Source organism: Sceloporus occidentalis, unplaced genomic scaffold, assembly GCF_023333645.1.
Source record: "Sceloporus occidentalis isolate IW3139 unplaced genomic scaffold, rSceOcc1.0.p SCAF_92, whole genome shotgun sequence".
In the NCBI taxonomy this organism is placed as follows: domain Eukaryota; kingdom Metazoa; phylum Chordata; class Lepidosauria; order Squamata; family Phrynosomatidae; genus Sceloporus; species Sceloporus occidentalis.
In genome coordinates, this window is record NW_028317072.1 from 3,073,508 (window position 1) to 3,090,205 (window position 16,698).

Here is a 16,698-nt window from a genome sequence, read left to right on the forward strand (position 1 = left end):
GGGGGCTCCTTAATATATGTTAGGGTGGGGGCATCTAGGGACAAGTTCAGTTTGAGGGCTATGGGCCCTTCCTCCCCCTGGGTGATGGAGGAACCACATTTGTGGTTTGTGCCCATGTGGATCTCACTTTTGAAACTCCACACCAACAATTTGACTGGGGGACTGGGTTTTCATCTGTTGATAGGCAGGTTGTCCAATGCTTCGATCTACTTCATGATAGGTCAAGACTTTACAGCTGTACCAAGAAAGTTTAATTATTTGGCTATATGTTATCCATATGCCTTTACTGCCCGTACTCTGCTACAAAAGTTGGCTTTATGGTCATAATGTGGAAAGAAAAACAGCTAGTAGAGAAAGTTAAAACAAATGATAGAATGGATATGTTTTAACCCGAAACCCAATACTCTCCAGCCTGGAATGACTGTGTCATGATGTCCTGCTGAAGTATTCCAGTTTATATTCTTTTACTCCTGAAGATGGTGTAAACCAAGACATCATGAGCATGTTGTGCTTTCTGTTAAAGTGTCCTGAATGTCTCAGCACTTTCCCTTCTTCCCTCCCCATCTCTTGAAACAATTATATATCATTAAGGGACAGGTCTGGCCTGAAACACCATTCCCTTCATTTTCACAAAATAGATGGTAGCATAGATTAAACAAGTGATTCTCCTTAAACAGTGATGTGCTGCATGTTTGATCGTTTCGGTTTTGAAGCAGCAGTAATGTTTTTGAGGAAAATTAAATATTTCCTTTAAAACAACCCGAACTGAACAACAACACCTGCAGTTGCTATAAAAAGTCTCCCTTTCCTCCCAGTCAAGTTCACAGGAATTAGAACTTTTCTCTTTCTTCCTAGACTGATTCCAGCCAATCAGAGATCTCATAAGTAATTGTGATGTCACCATGAGAGTCAGAGAAGCTTACGCAGGGCTCTGTTACCTGTATAGGTTAGCATTCATCCATTTTCAAACAAACCCTTTCAAAAATGTGATTTTTTTTTAAGCGGTTAGAAATTTTGGGGAAAGCAACACCCACTTTTGGCTCAGCCCTGTGAAGCAGTGTCTCTGCCAAAAAAAGTTGTGGGAATAATATTGTGCAATTATAGCCAAAGAGAGTCCTCAGTTTGGGTGTTACGTGTGCTCCACCCTAGAATTCTAGGTCATTACTTGTCTTTCACTTGTGTTTTAGAACTCAAGCTCTTTGCAAATTGGAGACATCATGCTGTCTCCAATTTGTTATATAACAGGTGATGCCTAGCATTTTAAAAGTCAGCTTGTTTGTATGGCTTACTATAATGTCAGAATGATAGAATCATAGAGCTGGAAGAGACCTCAAAGGGCCATCCAGTTCAACCCCCTGCCATGCAGGAATACACAATCAAAGCACCCCCAACATATAGCCATCCAGCTTCTGTTTAAAAACCTCCGAAGAAGGAGACTCCACCACTCTGGGGGCTGGTGGTGTTCCACTCTCAAACAGCTCTTATTGTCAGGGCGTTACTCTTAATGTTGAGGTGGAATATCTTTTCCTTGGTTTGCATCCATCGTCCATGTCCTAGTCTCTGAAGTAGCAGAAAACAAGCTTGCTCCCTCCTCAACATGACATCACTTCATATATTTAAACAGAGCTATCATATCACCTCTTAACCTTCTGAATGAAGTCAATCTTAGAATACTGTGGTGGTATTCCTTAGGAATATGACCTTCTTATGCAGTCTTGGAAAGCACCTTATGAAGCACAGTAGATGTTTTAGCTCATTATTTTCACTCATGATGACCATCTCACAGAGAGCTGAAACCAGTGGCATCACAAGGGGGCATATTGGTGCGGACCTCACCTGGTGGCACCACAGAGGGGGTTTTCACCCAGTGGCTTAGTACACGGAGGGGGGGATGTGGCCAGTTGCCTTCCAGGTCTCATGTAGCCATGGCCATGTGTGAGTCATAGGCTGGGGGGGCAAGCATGGTCTTTACCACAGTGCCATTCTAAGCACCATGGCAGCGACGTGGGGGAGTGCCCTTTTTGCTCCGCCCCAGAAGTCACACACACACACACACACACACACACACACACACACACACCAAGTGACAGTGGGGATGCCACTGGCTGAAACTAGATTTTTTTCAATTTAAACTGCATGCCATCCAACATTTCACAGATGAAAAGTGGGATATGTATAACCAAGCAACATCAGAGTGTGGGCATGATGGAAAAAATATGAATAAGGAAGAACAGATTAGCTAGAGGAGGGTGCAGCAGTTTGCTTTCATCTAAGGCTACTGGGAAGAGCAAGGTTCTTTCCCCTTCTCTCCTCTTCCCGTTGCTGAGCTAACTGTGTGCAAACTACTTTTGCACTTTGGAATCAGCGTGCAACAATTGAAGTAAGTTGAGGACAAAAGGAGAAAGTATGAGGAGGAGGGAGAAATGGGGGCATTTTAAAAGCAGCTGGAAAAGTGGAATGATAGAAGATTAATTGGAAATGTTACTTTCAAAACAGGACAGTTGGAGAGTGCGAAACTGTAGCTCCATGACCATCTAGTAGTGTATTACGAGTGTTGCAGATAACATTTTAAAAATACTTCATAATCATAGTAGGTCAATTTAGACCAAACAATATTTGGGAAAAGGACTAGTTTTGATATGAAAATGTAATACATAAGGCCTGCAGAACTGTTTATATAATCATGCTCACTAGTAGAACTTGTCAGATGTTACTTCTAAGCATGGTGTTGTTAGACACTCAAAGTAGCAAGTCACAGGGCAGTTGCTGCAGCTCAGTCACATATCAGCAATTGCAATTTTGAATTCTGAAACAGAATGACATAGGGCAGAGTCTGAAGGAGTTCATTTTGGGGGTTTCTTCTACAGTGAGAACAGAATATGGATGTGGAGCAGACAGACAATTACAAAAGGTAAATTCCGTAATCTTGGCAACCAAGACTATTCCCAGCCTCCAGCTCAGTGACAATAGCATAAACCAAACCTTTATTTAATGGGAGACTTTTCATAGGAGGCTTTTGTCTCATCATCATCATCTCATTCACAGAATGTTAGGGGGGATGTTCACACTTTTGTTGTTTTCCCCTTGCAACCCTCCCATATTTTTCTAGCACTTCTTCCATCTTTTTTTTTTCTTCTTACAATGAAAAATCCATTAAGGAGAAAATGACAGAACTTCACCTTGCTAATGTAAGGAGCCTCCCGTCTGAAAATGCCCACAGTCTTGAGGCTTTGAACAGAGTGAAACTAAAAGGAGCACACACAAAGAGGCCTATACATAGGTTTCCATAATGAGTTTGGACACTGCCATCAAGCAGATGGATTTTAGAGCCCCTATTCGCACCATGGCCAAATGTTAACAGCTGTCCAGTGGAATCAGAGCTAATTTGGATTAATAAACTTGGATACTTTTTGCGTTGCTTTGGCAGTTAGAGGCTGGGAAAAGATATTAAACTAGGAGAGTAAATTTTCCTTTGCTGATAACCTGCTTGTACAGTTCTCATAGCTATTGAAAGGAGATGGGTTGTGCTTGTGTGCTTTGTTTTTCTGTTTGCTTTGCTATATATAATCCTTCAGAGTCCATTTTCCTTTGGCCTCATCTTGGGAGGGCAAGGATTCCCCATATATCTAAGCAAATGGAACTCAAATTTGATCACTGGTCAAGGTCTGGGTAGCTTTTGTTTGGGGACCTATTTTTACCACTGACTGTGAGGGGATGCTGCACTCCATCAGCAAAAGTGTTGGAATGCTTCTCTGCTGTAGACCATCTGCTCCATCATTTAACCCCAATAATGCTTCTCTTATAGTGGTAAGGTGTGTCAGTGTTAAGTATTGATAGAACCCGTTCAGACACCTTGAACAACACCCTGCTCTGGCACTAGACAGTATGCTAGACTTACTTTTCTTTGTCATAGTTTACTACAACTCTGAGCGTGGGCAGCAAGCGTTGTACACAATCCCACACAAAATCTAACTGAAAGGAGTGGTGATTGATCCTCTGGAGGTGAGATTTTAGTTGCTGTTCCACACCCATAATCAACATATGGGTATGAGATAAAAGAAATATTTAGATAGAACAGACTCTACTGTCAGGACAAATGAATATGGGTTTAATAATAGCTACCACCTTTCTGTAACAAGTAGTCATTGGGTCTGGAGAACAGACAGGCCTATTTTCATAATGCCCTAGTGCATACAACATTCTTTATAGTCCAATTTCTGTCAAAAATTGGAAAAATTACCTTTTTGGACTACAAATCCCAAAATGTCCGATGAAGGGTTCTGGAAGTTGTAAAAAAAGTGTAATATGTTCACAGCCTGGTTTATATTGATAACCATTCCTTGAAGTTGGATTTTGCACTCTGTGGCTACAGAATTCAGGGTGGAGCAACACATATGGCCTTAACAACAATGTGGCTACAGCTCCACTAGTATGTGTAGGTGGCTGTGCCATTTTGATTACAACTTTAATTTTCTCCATTTTTTTAATCAAAGAGAAACTACATAAAAAAATTTTTAGGGGGTATACAGACTGGCAGAAAGGGGCAGCGAGACGCCACCCCTTTCTGCCCTGGATGGAGGCTGCAGTAAATAGCGTGGCCTCCGGGAGGCCTAAAAAGAACATGATCCCGGTGGGTTTGTTTTATGCCATGTGCAGGGCACCATTGATGCGCTTGCATACGATCTTCATGTCTGGGTGGTGTTGTTTGGGCACTGCACCACGCAGACGTCATTGTTGCACTCCCCATGTGGACGAGGTGTGGCAAGATGATGCCTGCACGCTGATAGTAGAGCTGGGCATGTGTAGACACCCAGCTCTACCTAACCCTAATTTCGTCTCCAGGCCAGTGCAAAGTGCTGGTCTGTACCAGGCCATAGGGAATTTATCATATCAACAAAAAGGATGGGAGCATAGTGGGATGCTCCTGTCAATATTGTGTGATAAAGCCATGATTATCACATGACGTTACATGACATTGCTATTATCCCGTAATTATCTCATAAATAAAGAGGAATTCTAGCGCCACTTTTTATTCACAAGATTTTCCGTCACTAAAAAGCGGCACTAGAATTTCTCTTTATCCACAGGATAATCATGGGATAATCGCTGTGTCATGCAGCATGTGATAATTATAGCTTTATTGCATGATATTGCATAATGTGTGATAATTCTAGCTTTATTGTGTGATATTGACGAGAGCATCACATTCTACTCCTGTCTTTTTTGCCAGTGTGATAAAGTCCTAGGAAACAAAGATCCACCTTTCTTAATATTTAGGCAGAAAGGATTTTTCATTTATGTAGAGTTATTTTTTTGCTCCCTTATTCTTCCTGTAGCAATTGAATAATTATTTTATGCTTTGGTTTCACTCTCTTTATGTCACCTATGTAAGGAGCAGTGTTCCTGCCCAAATATTGCTAATGCTGAATCTGGTTCGGCATTGCACTCTGGTACTGTATTGTGACAGTGGCCCTGTACACATTGGCCATTAAGGCGGGCATGGGGGCAGAGTCAGGGCATAGCGTCCTCACAACACATGCCCAACTCCACCCCCAAGGCACCCTGATGCCATGCGCTGCTCCACATAACGTGCAGCATCATGCCACTCCACTGGTGTTGTGTCCATACAATGCAGTGCCGAAGGAGTGCTGTATAGTCACACCACTGCTGGATCAAGGCTGCGGCATGCGGTTGCCATGGCCCTGATCTGGGTAGGAAAGGGGCGGCATCCCACTGCCCCTTGGGAGCTGTATGTATAGTCCCTGAGTTGCCATGGTAGGTGTCTTAGTTTGAGAAACACATTTCAGTTTCCTTGCTGTCAGTCACCAGCCCTGCTTTAATTAGAATTTTTATTTTTCACTGTCCTATTAGATTTCGTTAACAGACAGTGGAAGCCTCAGAGAATATCTTAGGTACAGAGTATTTGATTAACAAATAATGGTCTTTTCAGTGCTGAAGGCTGAATACATTAGAGCAGTTACTTACCTTATTGTTTGTTGCATAAGTTCAAATGAATTAGACAATACCCTTTTTATTTCTGTGGAAATGTCACAATTTATTTGGAAATGTCTGCATTAGTAGTTCTGTTAGTATGCATGAGAATCTTGGGAGTGGGTGCCAAGCATATGAGTAAAACAGACATTTCACTTTTGGGATGTTGATTCTTTTGTTAACTCAGCCCCTTTCAAACTCTAGCCCTCTTGAAGATGAGCAAAGGAAAATGATTTTCCAACCCTAGAGCCCCCCCTCCCCCGGGAGGGGGGGAGAGGGAGAGGGAATTTTAATTCTGTTGTTTTATTGCTTTTTCCTGATTCTACTCATACATATCTCCCAGGCCTGAGGCATTCAAGGGGTGAGAACCTGTTGCAAATGCACATGCAGCACTAGCAAGAGAGATCCCCTGTGTGACGGGAGACTAGAGTTTCTTGCTGTATTAGAAGCATAAGGGCTTGCTCTTTTGCTCCATTTGCTGGCAGTGAATGGTGGAGAGCAAGTGGGAGGTGTGCCTCAGTTCAGATAGCTTGATGTGAGGTGCTAAAAATAGTGGCTTGCCCGGGGAAGTAGTGCCACCCTGAGCAGGTTGGATAACATGGAGGTGGGCCATAGAAGGAAGATATATGTAGGAGGTGAGAGAAGTCACCAAACAAATGTGTTGTCCACCAGCTCCTGTCCTGGTAGAGCTTATTTAAAGAGCTTTCCTCAACTTAAATTAACACCATTTAAGGTGGCTTCCATAAAGTTGTGGGGAACATTACAGGGTGAAAAAAGAAAAGAAGCACAATCGGTGCTCTGGCTGGCATCCTCTTAGTGAATTAAGATGGCCTAAGTTACACTTAGAGCCAGTTTGGTATAGGAAATACCCCTTTGTTCCCTTCTAAGCCTTTTGAGTTTCCATATGAGGCAAACTCATAGGAGAATAATTCTTTTGAATCTATTGTACAACTGCAAGGTTTTGATTAATCAGAGTTGGTTATTTCTGTTTCCAGATTATTCTTAAAATTCCCCTTACTTGGCTGTGACAATCACCAAGGAATATTGATTCACAAGCAGAGCTTTCAAATGTTACTTTTTGGTGGCAACACTCAGAATCCCCCAATCATTGTGGCTCCATAAATTTTGGGAGTTGTAGTCCATCAAGTAACATTTCAAAGCTTTGCTTACATATATGCAGCATGCATCAGGGACACAGTGGCTCAAGTGGTTAAGATACTGACTTTGTTGACTGCAAGATCGACAGGTTGACAGATCGAGGCCCAAGTGCTGCATGATGGGGTGAGTTCCCATCACTAGTCCCAGCTTCTGCCAACCTAGCAGTTCGAAAGCATACAAATACAAGTAGATAAATAGGTACCACACCAGTGGGAAGGTAAACAGTGTTCTGTGCAATCATGCTGACCACATGACCCACAGAGTAGTCTTTGACAACACTATCTCTTCAGCTTAGTAACAGAGATGAGCACCACCCCCTACAGTCGGAAATGACTTGACGACCTTGTCAAAGAGGAATACCTTTACTTTCAGACAACATGCACACTTAATAATAATAATAATAATAATAATAATAATAATAATAGGATTTATTTATATACCACCCAATCACTGGGAATCCAAGCGGTTTACAACACAGGGGATAATAGATGGTTCCCTGCCCTCAGGCTTACAATCGAAAAGGAGAAGGGAATGGTGATGGGGGGAGGAAATCAGGTCCAGCAGTTATTCTCTCCCTCTAAGGCCTGGACCAAGGCAGATGGACCGGAGGGAGGGCTCTTCTCATTAACTTCTCACTGTTAATGTGCAGTCCTTTAAAATAATTGTTTATGATGTCTGTAAGTACAGGGTTCATGTGCTCTGGTGTGATAAAACCCAGCTACTTCACTGGGGACTTGCAGATTTCATAGTTCCAATTTTGGGTATAGTGCCATTGTGGAATCTGTGAAAAACAATGAGAGATGGGAAGGTGCCTACTCTAGAGACCTGTTCTGGTGGATGAAGGCTGCTTCGTCTTGCCACCCAAAGACATAGAATCATAGAATCGTAGAGTTGGAAGAGACCACTAGGGCCATCCAATCCAACCCTCTGCCATGCAGGAAATCCAAAAAAAAGCATCCCCAACGGATGGCCATCCAGCCTCTGTTTAAAGACCTCCAAGGAAGGAGACTCTATCACCCTCCGGGGGAGTGCGTTCCACTGTCAAACAGCCCTTACTGTCAGGAAGTTTCTTCTAATGTTGAGGTGGAATCTCTTTTCCTGTAGCTTGCATCCATTGTTCCGGGTCCTGTTCTCTGGAGCAGCAGAAAATAAGCTTTCTCCCTCCTCAACATGACATCCCTTCAAATATTCAAACAGGGCTATCACATCACCTCTTAACCTTCTTTTCTCCAGGCTAAACATCCCCAGCTCCCTAAGTCATTCCTCATAGGACATGGTTTCCAGACCCTTCACCATTTTAGTCGCCCTCCTTTGGACACGCTCCAGTTTCTCAATGTCCTTTCTGAATTGTGGCTCCCAGAACTGGAAACAATATTCCAGGTGGGGGCTGACCAGAGCAGAATACAGTGGCACTATTACTTCTCTTGATCTAGACACTATACTTTTATTGATGCAGCCTAAAATTGCATTGGCCTTTTTAGCTGCCGCATCGCACTGTTCACTCATGTTCAACTTGTGGTCTACTTGGACTCCTAGATCCCTTTCACATGTAGTTTCATTCAGCCTGGTGTCCCCAATCCTATATTTGTGCATTTTATTTTTCCGCAATACCTTACATTTCTCTGTGTTGAATTTCATTTTGTTAGTTTTGGCCCAGCTTATTCAGGTCATTTTGAATTTTGATCCTGTCCTCTGGAGTATTAGCTATTCCTCCTAATTTGGTGTGAGCTGCAAATTTGATAAGTATGCTCCCAATTCTGTCATCCAGGTCATTGATAAAGATGTTGAATAACACTGACCCCAGGACAGAGCCCTGTGGGACCCCACTGGTCACTTCCCTCCAGGATGAAAAGGAGCCATTGTTGAGCACCCTTTGCGTTCGGCCGGTCAACCAATTACAAATCCATGTAACAGTTACCTTGTCTAGTCCACATTTTACAAGCTTGTTTGCAAAAATGTCATAGGAAACCTTGCCAAAGGCCTTACTGAAATCAAGATATACTATATCCATAGCATTCTCTTCATCTACCAAACTGGTAATTTTATCAAAGAAAGAGATTAAATTTGTCTGGCATGACTTCTTTCTCTGAAACCCATGTTGACTTTTTGTGATTGTGGCATTGCCTTCTAGATGTTCACAGACTCTTTGTTTCATGATCTGCTCTAGAATCTTTCCTGGTATAGATGTCAGACCAACTGGACGATAATTGTTGGGTTCCTCTTTTTTTCCCTTTTTGAAGATGGGGACAACGTTTGCCCTCCTCCAGTCTGCTGGGATTTCTTCTTCTTCTTCTTCTTCTTCTTCTTCTTCTTCTTCTTCTTCGTTTATTTTTCTTTGAAGGAATTTTCCTTTTTTTCTTAAGTAGTATAAGTAATAGCATTCAATAAAAATTATATTTAAAAAAAGGAAGAGGAGACGCCATGAACATTGTCTTTCCCATGAACAAGCCCATGAACATTGTCTTTCCTTAGAGTTCCACATATTCAAAGGACATTGGGCCCATTCTCATTAATGAATAATGTTCCCCTGTCATAATTTTTCTGCAGTGTTTTTTTTTAAATCACAGCTGTGTATCTTGCATATGTGAAAATCTGATAACATTTCAAATATCTGATAAAGTAGGTAATAGTCCGCAAATGTTCCTGCTACAATACACGTGGTAGTACTTTAGATGCTTAAGGATTATTTGTTTTCATTTCAACAATCCTGATAAAGGTATTCCTTTGGAAACTATTTTACTGCAGCCTAAATCCTGAAACTAGTGGCCCTAGCTGTGGGGTAGGTAGAAGAAGGATGCTGAAGATACTGAATATTAGCTGAAGGGGGCAGAAAAGAGGGAGCATGCTGATAAGCTCCTTTGTGGCAGAATGGCTCAGCAGTGTTTAGCTTAATTATAGCATTTCATCTACAAGAAAAGGAAATTTCTAGGTTGCAAATTCAAACTAGAGAAAAATCCATTAGCTATGGTTCCACAAAGAGCAAGCTGACTGGATGAAAAGAGAGCAAAGTGTTTATTGTCTTTGTTTCCTCTCCCCACAAATCTGGAACACAGTTTTATTAACTGAGCTGAGTGTTTGTGTTTTCAATCTAAGATACTGTTTTTATATATATACGGCTAAAATACTTTCTCTGAGGGGGTTTGGTATATCTTTCAAGGTAACCATTTGAAACAGTGAAAACAACCAGCTAGATGTGTCCTGAATAAGTGTCAGTCACCAGGAAAGTTGTTTAGTTTAGTAAAATACAGTATAGTACAATACAATAATGGCATGTGCTGATGACAGCAAAACACTTAAGTTATTGTCTAAGGGTGAACCTCTGGTTACCAGGATCAGTTTAAAAGAAATGTGTCATTGGCTATTATGATTCCAACTGACATATCCTATCAATGTGGTTTGTGTCATTTTGTGTTGGTGTTCTGTGGTTTATGTGGCTGTTTTATGATTCATATCGACCAAGTCAGTTTCTGCAACATTTTGGGATAGCTCTGGGTTGCACCAAGTTCCCCCATGTTGCCATGACACTTAGCAAGAAAAACCTCTATGGTTCTCTGTTGTTGTCCATCCTAACTCTATGCATATCTATAGCCTCCAGTCACTGTAAAAGTGAAACTGTTTTCCATAAACCTACATGCCAGTTGTTCACCTCCAAAGTTGTGGTATTGCTTGAGTGCTTTGGTTGCTCTTTTCAGGGTCCATTTGCTTTTCCCACAGTTAGGTTCATGTCATTTATCAAGAGAGACATACCACAAGACTGTTTACACTCTTCTTCTTTGCATTTTCCACACTAATAATTGTTCCTTTTCCCCAAGAGAAACAGCTTTCTTCGGGTTCCATAAGGATGAAAGTAGGATGTAAATTAAATAAATAAAATAAATAGATAAAATTAAAATATAAGTCTCTCACTGCCCACTCGTCATTCTCTTGCCTCACTTCTGTTCAGTAACGTTGTCCAAGAGCTTTTCCCATAAACAAAAAGAAAGTTTTACCTCTTCTGGCTTGAATTCAAGATCCGGGATGCCCTTGGATGTTACCATACCGAAATCACTGACTATCTAGGCAGTATGCCGCCACCCAGATGCATCCCAGGTCAAAGCCTTGCTCAGCTGGCCAATTTTTGAAATCGGAAGTTCTAAATGCACCTTTCCTATCCTAATAGCCCTTTTAAAGTATCATGGAATCCTTGCAAGTTTTTGTGATACAATCTGTTCCCAAAACAGTAAAGCTAATTGACGCAAGTGTCCACTATCCAAAATATTTTTTATGGAACACATATTTAATTTTTTTTGTTACAGTTCAATGACATTTTAGTATGTAAAAATTTTGTTACATTCGTTGACTTTAATGCACAGGTCGTTTGAAGATCATACTTTCCCCAGCATGGTGTTATCCATCTGTGCTGGACCATGATGTCCGATCGCTGAAGCTAGTGTGACCAATGCTAGGGAGCAGATGCATTGATGTATAGAGAGAAGGGATTGAAACACTTTGTGTCATCCCTATAGCAACAGAATTCTGATATCCAGACACTTAGATCACATTGTCTTCTTTTCACACATATTATCACATATTTTCCTTCTGCTTTTGGCATAATTTGATAAAGGGGGCAATGATTCCCCAAGTGTTAGAAAACAGAATGAACACAATATGCTGTGCTCTGTGCACTGTCAATTAGCTGGGTTCCAGATGTGTTTATCCTTCACCAAATATGCATTGTCACTCTCACTGTAATTTTTATCCTCTCATTTCTCAAGAAACGTCTTGGAGGCACCCACAAGTGGTCATTGGAAAGCCCCAAAGCATACTAACATACATAAAGGTCTTTGTTTTATACAGGATACTCATAGATCTTAGAATTCTCACACAAAGGGTTCTGAAGATTCTTCACCCACAAAACACTTAGCTCCCTGGGCCAAGGCATCTTAGCTCCCCAACAAAAGAAGTAGGAAAATTGCGGGTTGAGGACTACTTGCAGCACCATTTTGTGCCTATCAAACTTCCAAATATCCCTGAAGTCCTTAGATCCTACTCCTTTTTAATGTTTCTAGGTGATTTGTTGCATGAAAATGCTGTAGATGCCTTAAAATTTCCAATAAATTTAACAGTTTGATTCACTTCCCCTACCCCCACTTAACCCCAAAGTGTTCTCCAGAGCAAACAAAAATTGCCAAAAATTTGGTCTAACCAGGAAACAAGATTGATAAAGTATCACTTCTGAGCACTAGCAGTGCACTGGTGTAACTCGTGGCTGGCTGGGTGTATGAAAATTCCCTTTCCCATATGCAGTTGCCCACCGAATGGCAACCAGAAAGGCCATGGTTTCCCAGACTGTCGGCCACTATGATTTAGAAAATGAGGGGCTTCAGAAAGAACAGAAGCTGAGGAAGAGAAAGAGAGTACAATGCCTTGCTAAAGCTAGGCTCTTTGCTAGTTATAACACAGTCGGGCAACTCTACAAAATGTTTCTTCAATCTAACATTCAAAGATGAATAAAATGCCTCATATTCATCCAGGGCCTTTTATACCACACAGTTATAGCACTACAAAATCACTTTAAATGCAATGGCTGCCTTCTATGGAATCCTGGGAGTTGCACTCTAGGGAGGAGTGTTTAAACTTCTCAGCCTGGGAGCACCTTTGGCCTCTGACCAAACTACAAACCCCATGATTTCACAGGGTGCAGTCATGGCAATTAAAGTAGAACCATAGTGCTATAATGGCATGGTGCAAAAGGTCCCTCAGTGAAGCTTTCCATTTATTGGGAATTGTTAAAATATGGTGGCATATGCTTGCACAGAATGAAAGGAGTGCTTCCAGTGAGGACTCAATATCCACCCTACATTCCATAGAAGAGAAATTGGCTACATGTCACAGCTGGCTTTTAAATATCTCTGCAATTGCCTGTAAATGGTAAGGGTGGTGGTAGCACAAGCCTATGCAGATACATACTGTATGCATCTTCTGACAGATATCATGACCCTAGGAAACATACCATCAAACAAATGATAGAACACTATTAAACTATAAAGGACTTACATAGACATCCTGGTGGTTGTCAGCATCTCATAAACATGTCATCTGAAAGAAACCCAGGAGTTTGATTATGAGGAAATAGCATTTCCCAGAAATAGTCAAAACAGCAAGCTAGCTGGTGGGAATCACAGTTCTTTCAAATTCCACAAGCAATTGCTTTGCATCTGGAGAAATATTTCCATCACATGGAGCCAAGTGGCCACAGAGGTTTCCTCATTAAAAGCCTAGATCCATTTTCATCTGAAACATTTGAAAATAATTTATTGTAATCATTAAAATGTTCACATACCAGCAAAGGAAGCCCTTGTAACCCTATTTTGTAACCTTTGATCTCTCACCTCACCTGCTTTCATTACTGTTACTGTTTCTGTCATGTACACAATAAGATAAACCTAATCTAAATATTCATAAAGAACTCAGTAAATGTTCAGAAAGATCTCAATTAAATATTCAGAAAGAAGTCTTGATTTACGCATTCTGGATCTTCTGGTATATAGCAGCAACAACAGTAGCAATACTTATCATGAATACCATCACAACCATCATTATGGTACATAGCTATCCATTCAAAATATCACCAAAGTCTAGATTACTACTTACCAAATAAAAACCTAAAGATTTTTCATATTTTCAGGATTTTCCCCAATGCATAATTTTAAAGTAAACCTTGAAATTTATTATAAAATAATACTCATACCCAATTTTCAAATTAATTTTCAAATCACGTCCATGCCCTAATTCTAAAGAGCTTGTTCATGCTGATTCATTTAGTACAGGAAGGTGCCTGTATTCCCTGCTACATTCCCATCTCCTACCAGAGGTGCATCCTGCCCTTACCTGATGCCTATAGTGACATGTAACCAAGAGTGAAATAATACATCGATCTCCTACAGCAACAAAAAGGTGGGGGAGAAGTGAAGAAATATCATCATTGTTGAGATTCTAGTTGATCCTGGCTGTCTTGTAAAAGCAAGACACAACTCTGAGTTTCTCTAGTGAGCAGCTCCTCAATCAATCCTGCCTCCAGGTGTGAGACATAGATGTCAAATTGGATGTGTGTGTCTCAATATTTCTGAAATGGTGCAAATTATAATTTGCATGGACCTGCTCTATGGAAAACTGTTGTTTTGCTGTTTGTGAAGCTAAGAGAGAGATGGAGAGAGAGTGTATAAGCACAGGAGGCTGATTGATCACAAAGAAAACCCATCATCCTGCGCTACTGTTTTTTACTTCAAGGAACAGCTACTGCATTTTTGCAGTACTACATTTGTAATGGAAATGAGCAAATTTCACAAAATCCACACATGAAAAAGATCATCTCTTTTACCCTCAAATGATGAAATAAATGAGAATTTACTAACAGATGTATGTGCATCCCTTTGATAGCCAGGATCCAGTAAGGTTTTTCTACTGATGGACCTGCTTCCATCAGTTGCATGGAGAAGGCAAGGGTCATCCTCCCTTTCCTTCCAACGCCCTAGGTTCCCTCCATACCTGCTACAGTTTGCTGGGAAACTCTCCAGGGTAGTTTTTTGAATTGCACAGAGGGCTACTTTGAAGGAGAAAAGTGGAAAAAAGTATCCTGCTGTTGTAACCATTGTGTCCTAGTCCAACTGTAGATCTGGGCCAGTGTTTCAACACCAGGACCATGGCCTTGGTCCCTGTACACATCGGCCATTAAGGCCAGCATGGGAGCAGACTTGGGGTATGGCATCCTTACAACGCATGCCTGACTCTGCCCCTAAGGGCACCATGATGCCATGTGCCACTCCACATGCCATGCAGCATCGTAGTGCTCTTCTGGTGCTGTGTCCATACGACGCAGCCCTGAAGGGGTGCCGTATAGCTGTGGCAATGTGGCTATGGTGCCCTTTTGAGGGCACAAAAAGGAACTGCTTTTTGCGGCTCCTTTTTGCGCCTTTGAAAGGCTGGATTGGGGCCACGGCATGAGGTTGCCGTAATCCCGATCCAGCTGGGAAAGGAATGGCATCCCGCTGCCCCTTAGGGTCTGTATGTACAGCCCCTTAGTAATTGAATATGAATAGCACTGTTAGCAGAAGAACAGACTGCCTCAAGAGGTAGTGGATTAGGGTCTCCCTGTGAGCATTTGAGCAAATGCTTGGGGGGGGGGGGATTTGAGAGGGACTGATTATGCTGACATCCTGCAGTGGGCACAGAGATGGATTAGGTGATCTCCAATTCTGTGACTGCATGTTCTTTAAAGGGAAAATGTATCAGAGTTTTAAACAAAGGGACTGGAACCAAGTCACAGAGCCTCAGTGTTCCCACTTCATTTTGAGTGATGCTGGCTAATGCTGATGTAGTTTTATTAATAACAGCAGGAGCCCTTGGCAGAGAACCCAATTCAATCACCTTTCTGAGTGATCTGGCACAATGATAATACCCACCCAGCTTCAAGAGCAATACGATATGAGTATTGGGGGGGGGGGGGGTGATGATGATGGTGAATGGCTGCCTGGAGATGAGATGGCAAAGGGTTGCTCACATAGTAATCAAAAGTGAAGCATTTGGAAAGGAAATTTAATGTGACAATTGACACTTAATGACTGGCTGTGTAACCATGGCAGGAGGAGATGGTAGCAATTAGCCTCCTGTATATGAGCCATAGCAGTGAAGTACAATATTCCAGAGCCCAGGGCTCATCAGTTGTTGAAAGTAATGCATTTAATCTCTCTGCCATTACTGATTGAATCAATTATTTTGCATCCCCCTCTTTCCCTCTCAGATTTAGATCTCATAGCTATGTTGGTGGAAGGTGGGAGGTGAACTGGCATGTTCAAAGAAGCAGGTTGGAGTCTAGGTTGATTAAATGTCAAAGAAAAGAATATATATATATATATATATATATATTCCCCTCCTCCTGAAAATTATTCATATCACTAGTAGCAAAGCCATGCAATGAGGATTTTATCAGAACTCAGATTGATAACTGTGTCTGAAAATCTGTATTCGTTTGAATTCGTATGTGAGCACTAATACTAGGTATCTCAAGGGAGAAAAAAATAATTGAGACTACACACATGTAGTCACACAAATGACAGTATTTTTTTAAAAAAATTATTGATTAAAACCATAAAATACACACAACGTAAATGTGACACAAAACACACATATATAAAAAACATAAAAGAAAGAAAAATTTTTTTCCAAACAAACAACAACATTCAACACTTAACTTCCTGAGCTAGTAGAGCTCCCTGTTTCTACTATATTGTTCTAATCCAACTGTTCTTATTTTCACATAAATGAAGTTACCCTCCAATTCTGCTATAACGTTCGAGATACCTTTATTATCCTAATGTATTTACTTCTTTACTTATATATTTCCAAATCAGTAATCCTACACATCTGATTTTGTTAATGTATAAATGACAGTATTTTGGTACCCAAGGAAAATGTGATTCTGTGCTCTACATAGCAGTGGTGGCTGTTGGCTCCCATGTCAGTGGGGCTATAAATCCAATCTAAATTTTAATCCAGGTTTTTCAATAAACT

The 16,698-nt window shown here is 41.2% G+C and overlaps 1 protein-coding gene across 3 annotated transcripts in view; it reads left to right on the forward strand.

Annotated features, from left to right (window-relative positions):
* Positions 1 to 16,698, forward strand: part of LOC149284481 (beta-2 adrenergic receptor-like) — a 93,041-nt gene that overhangs the window by 64,920 nt on the left and 11,423 nt on the right. The gene's annotated exons all lie outside the window — the stretch shown is intronic.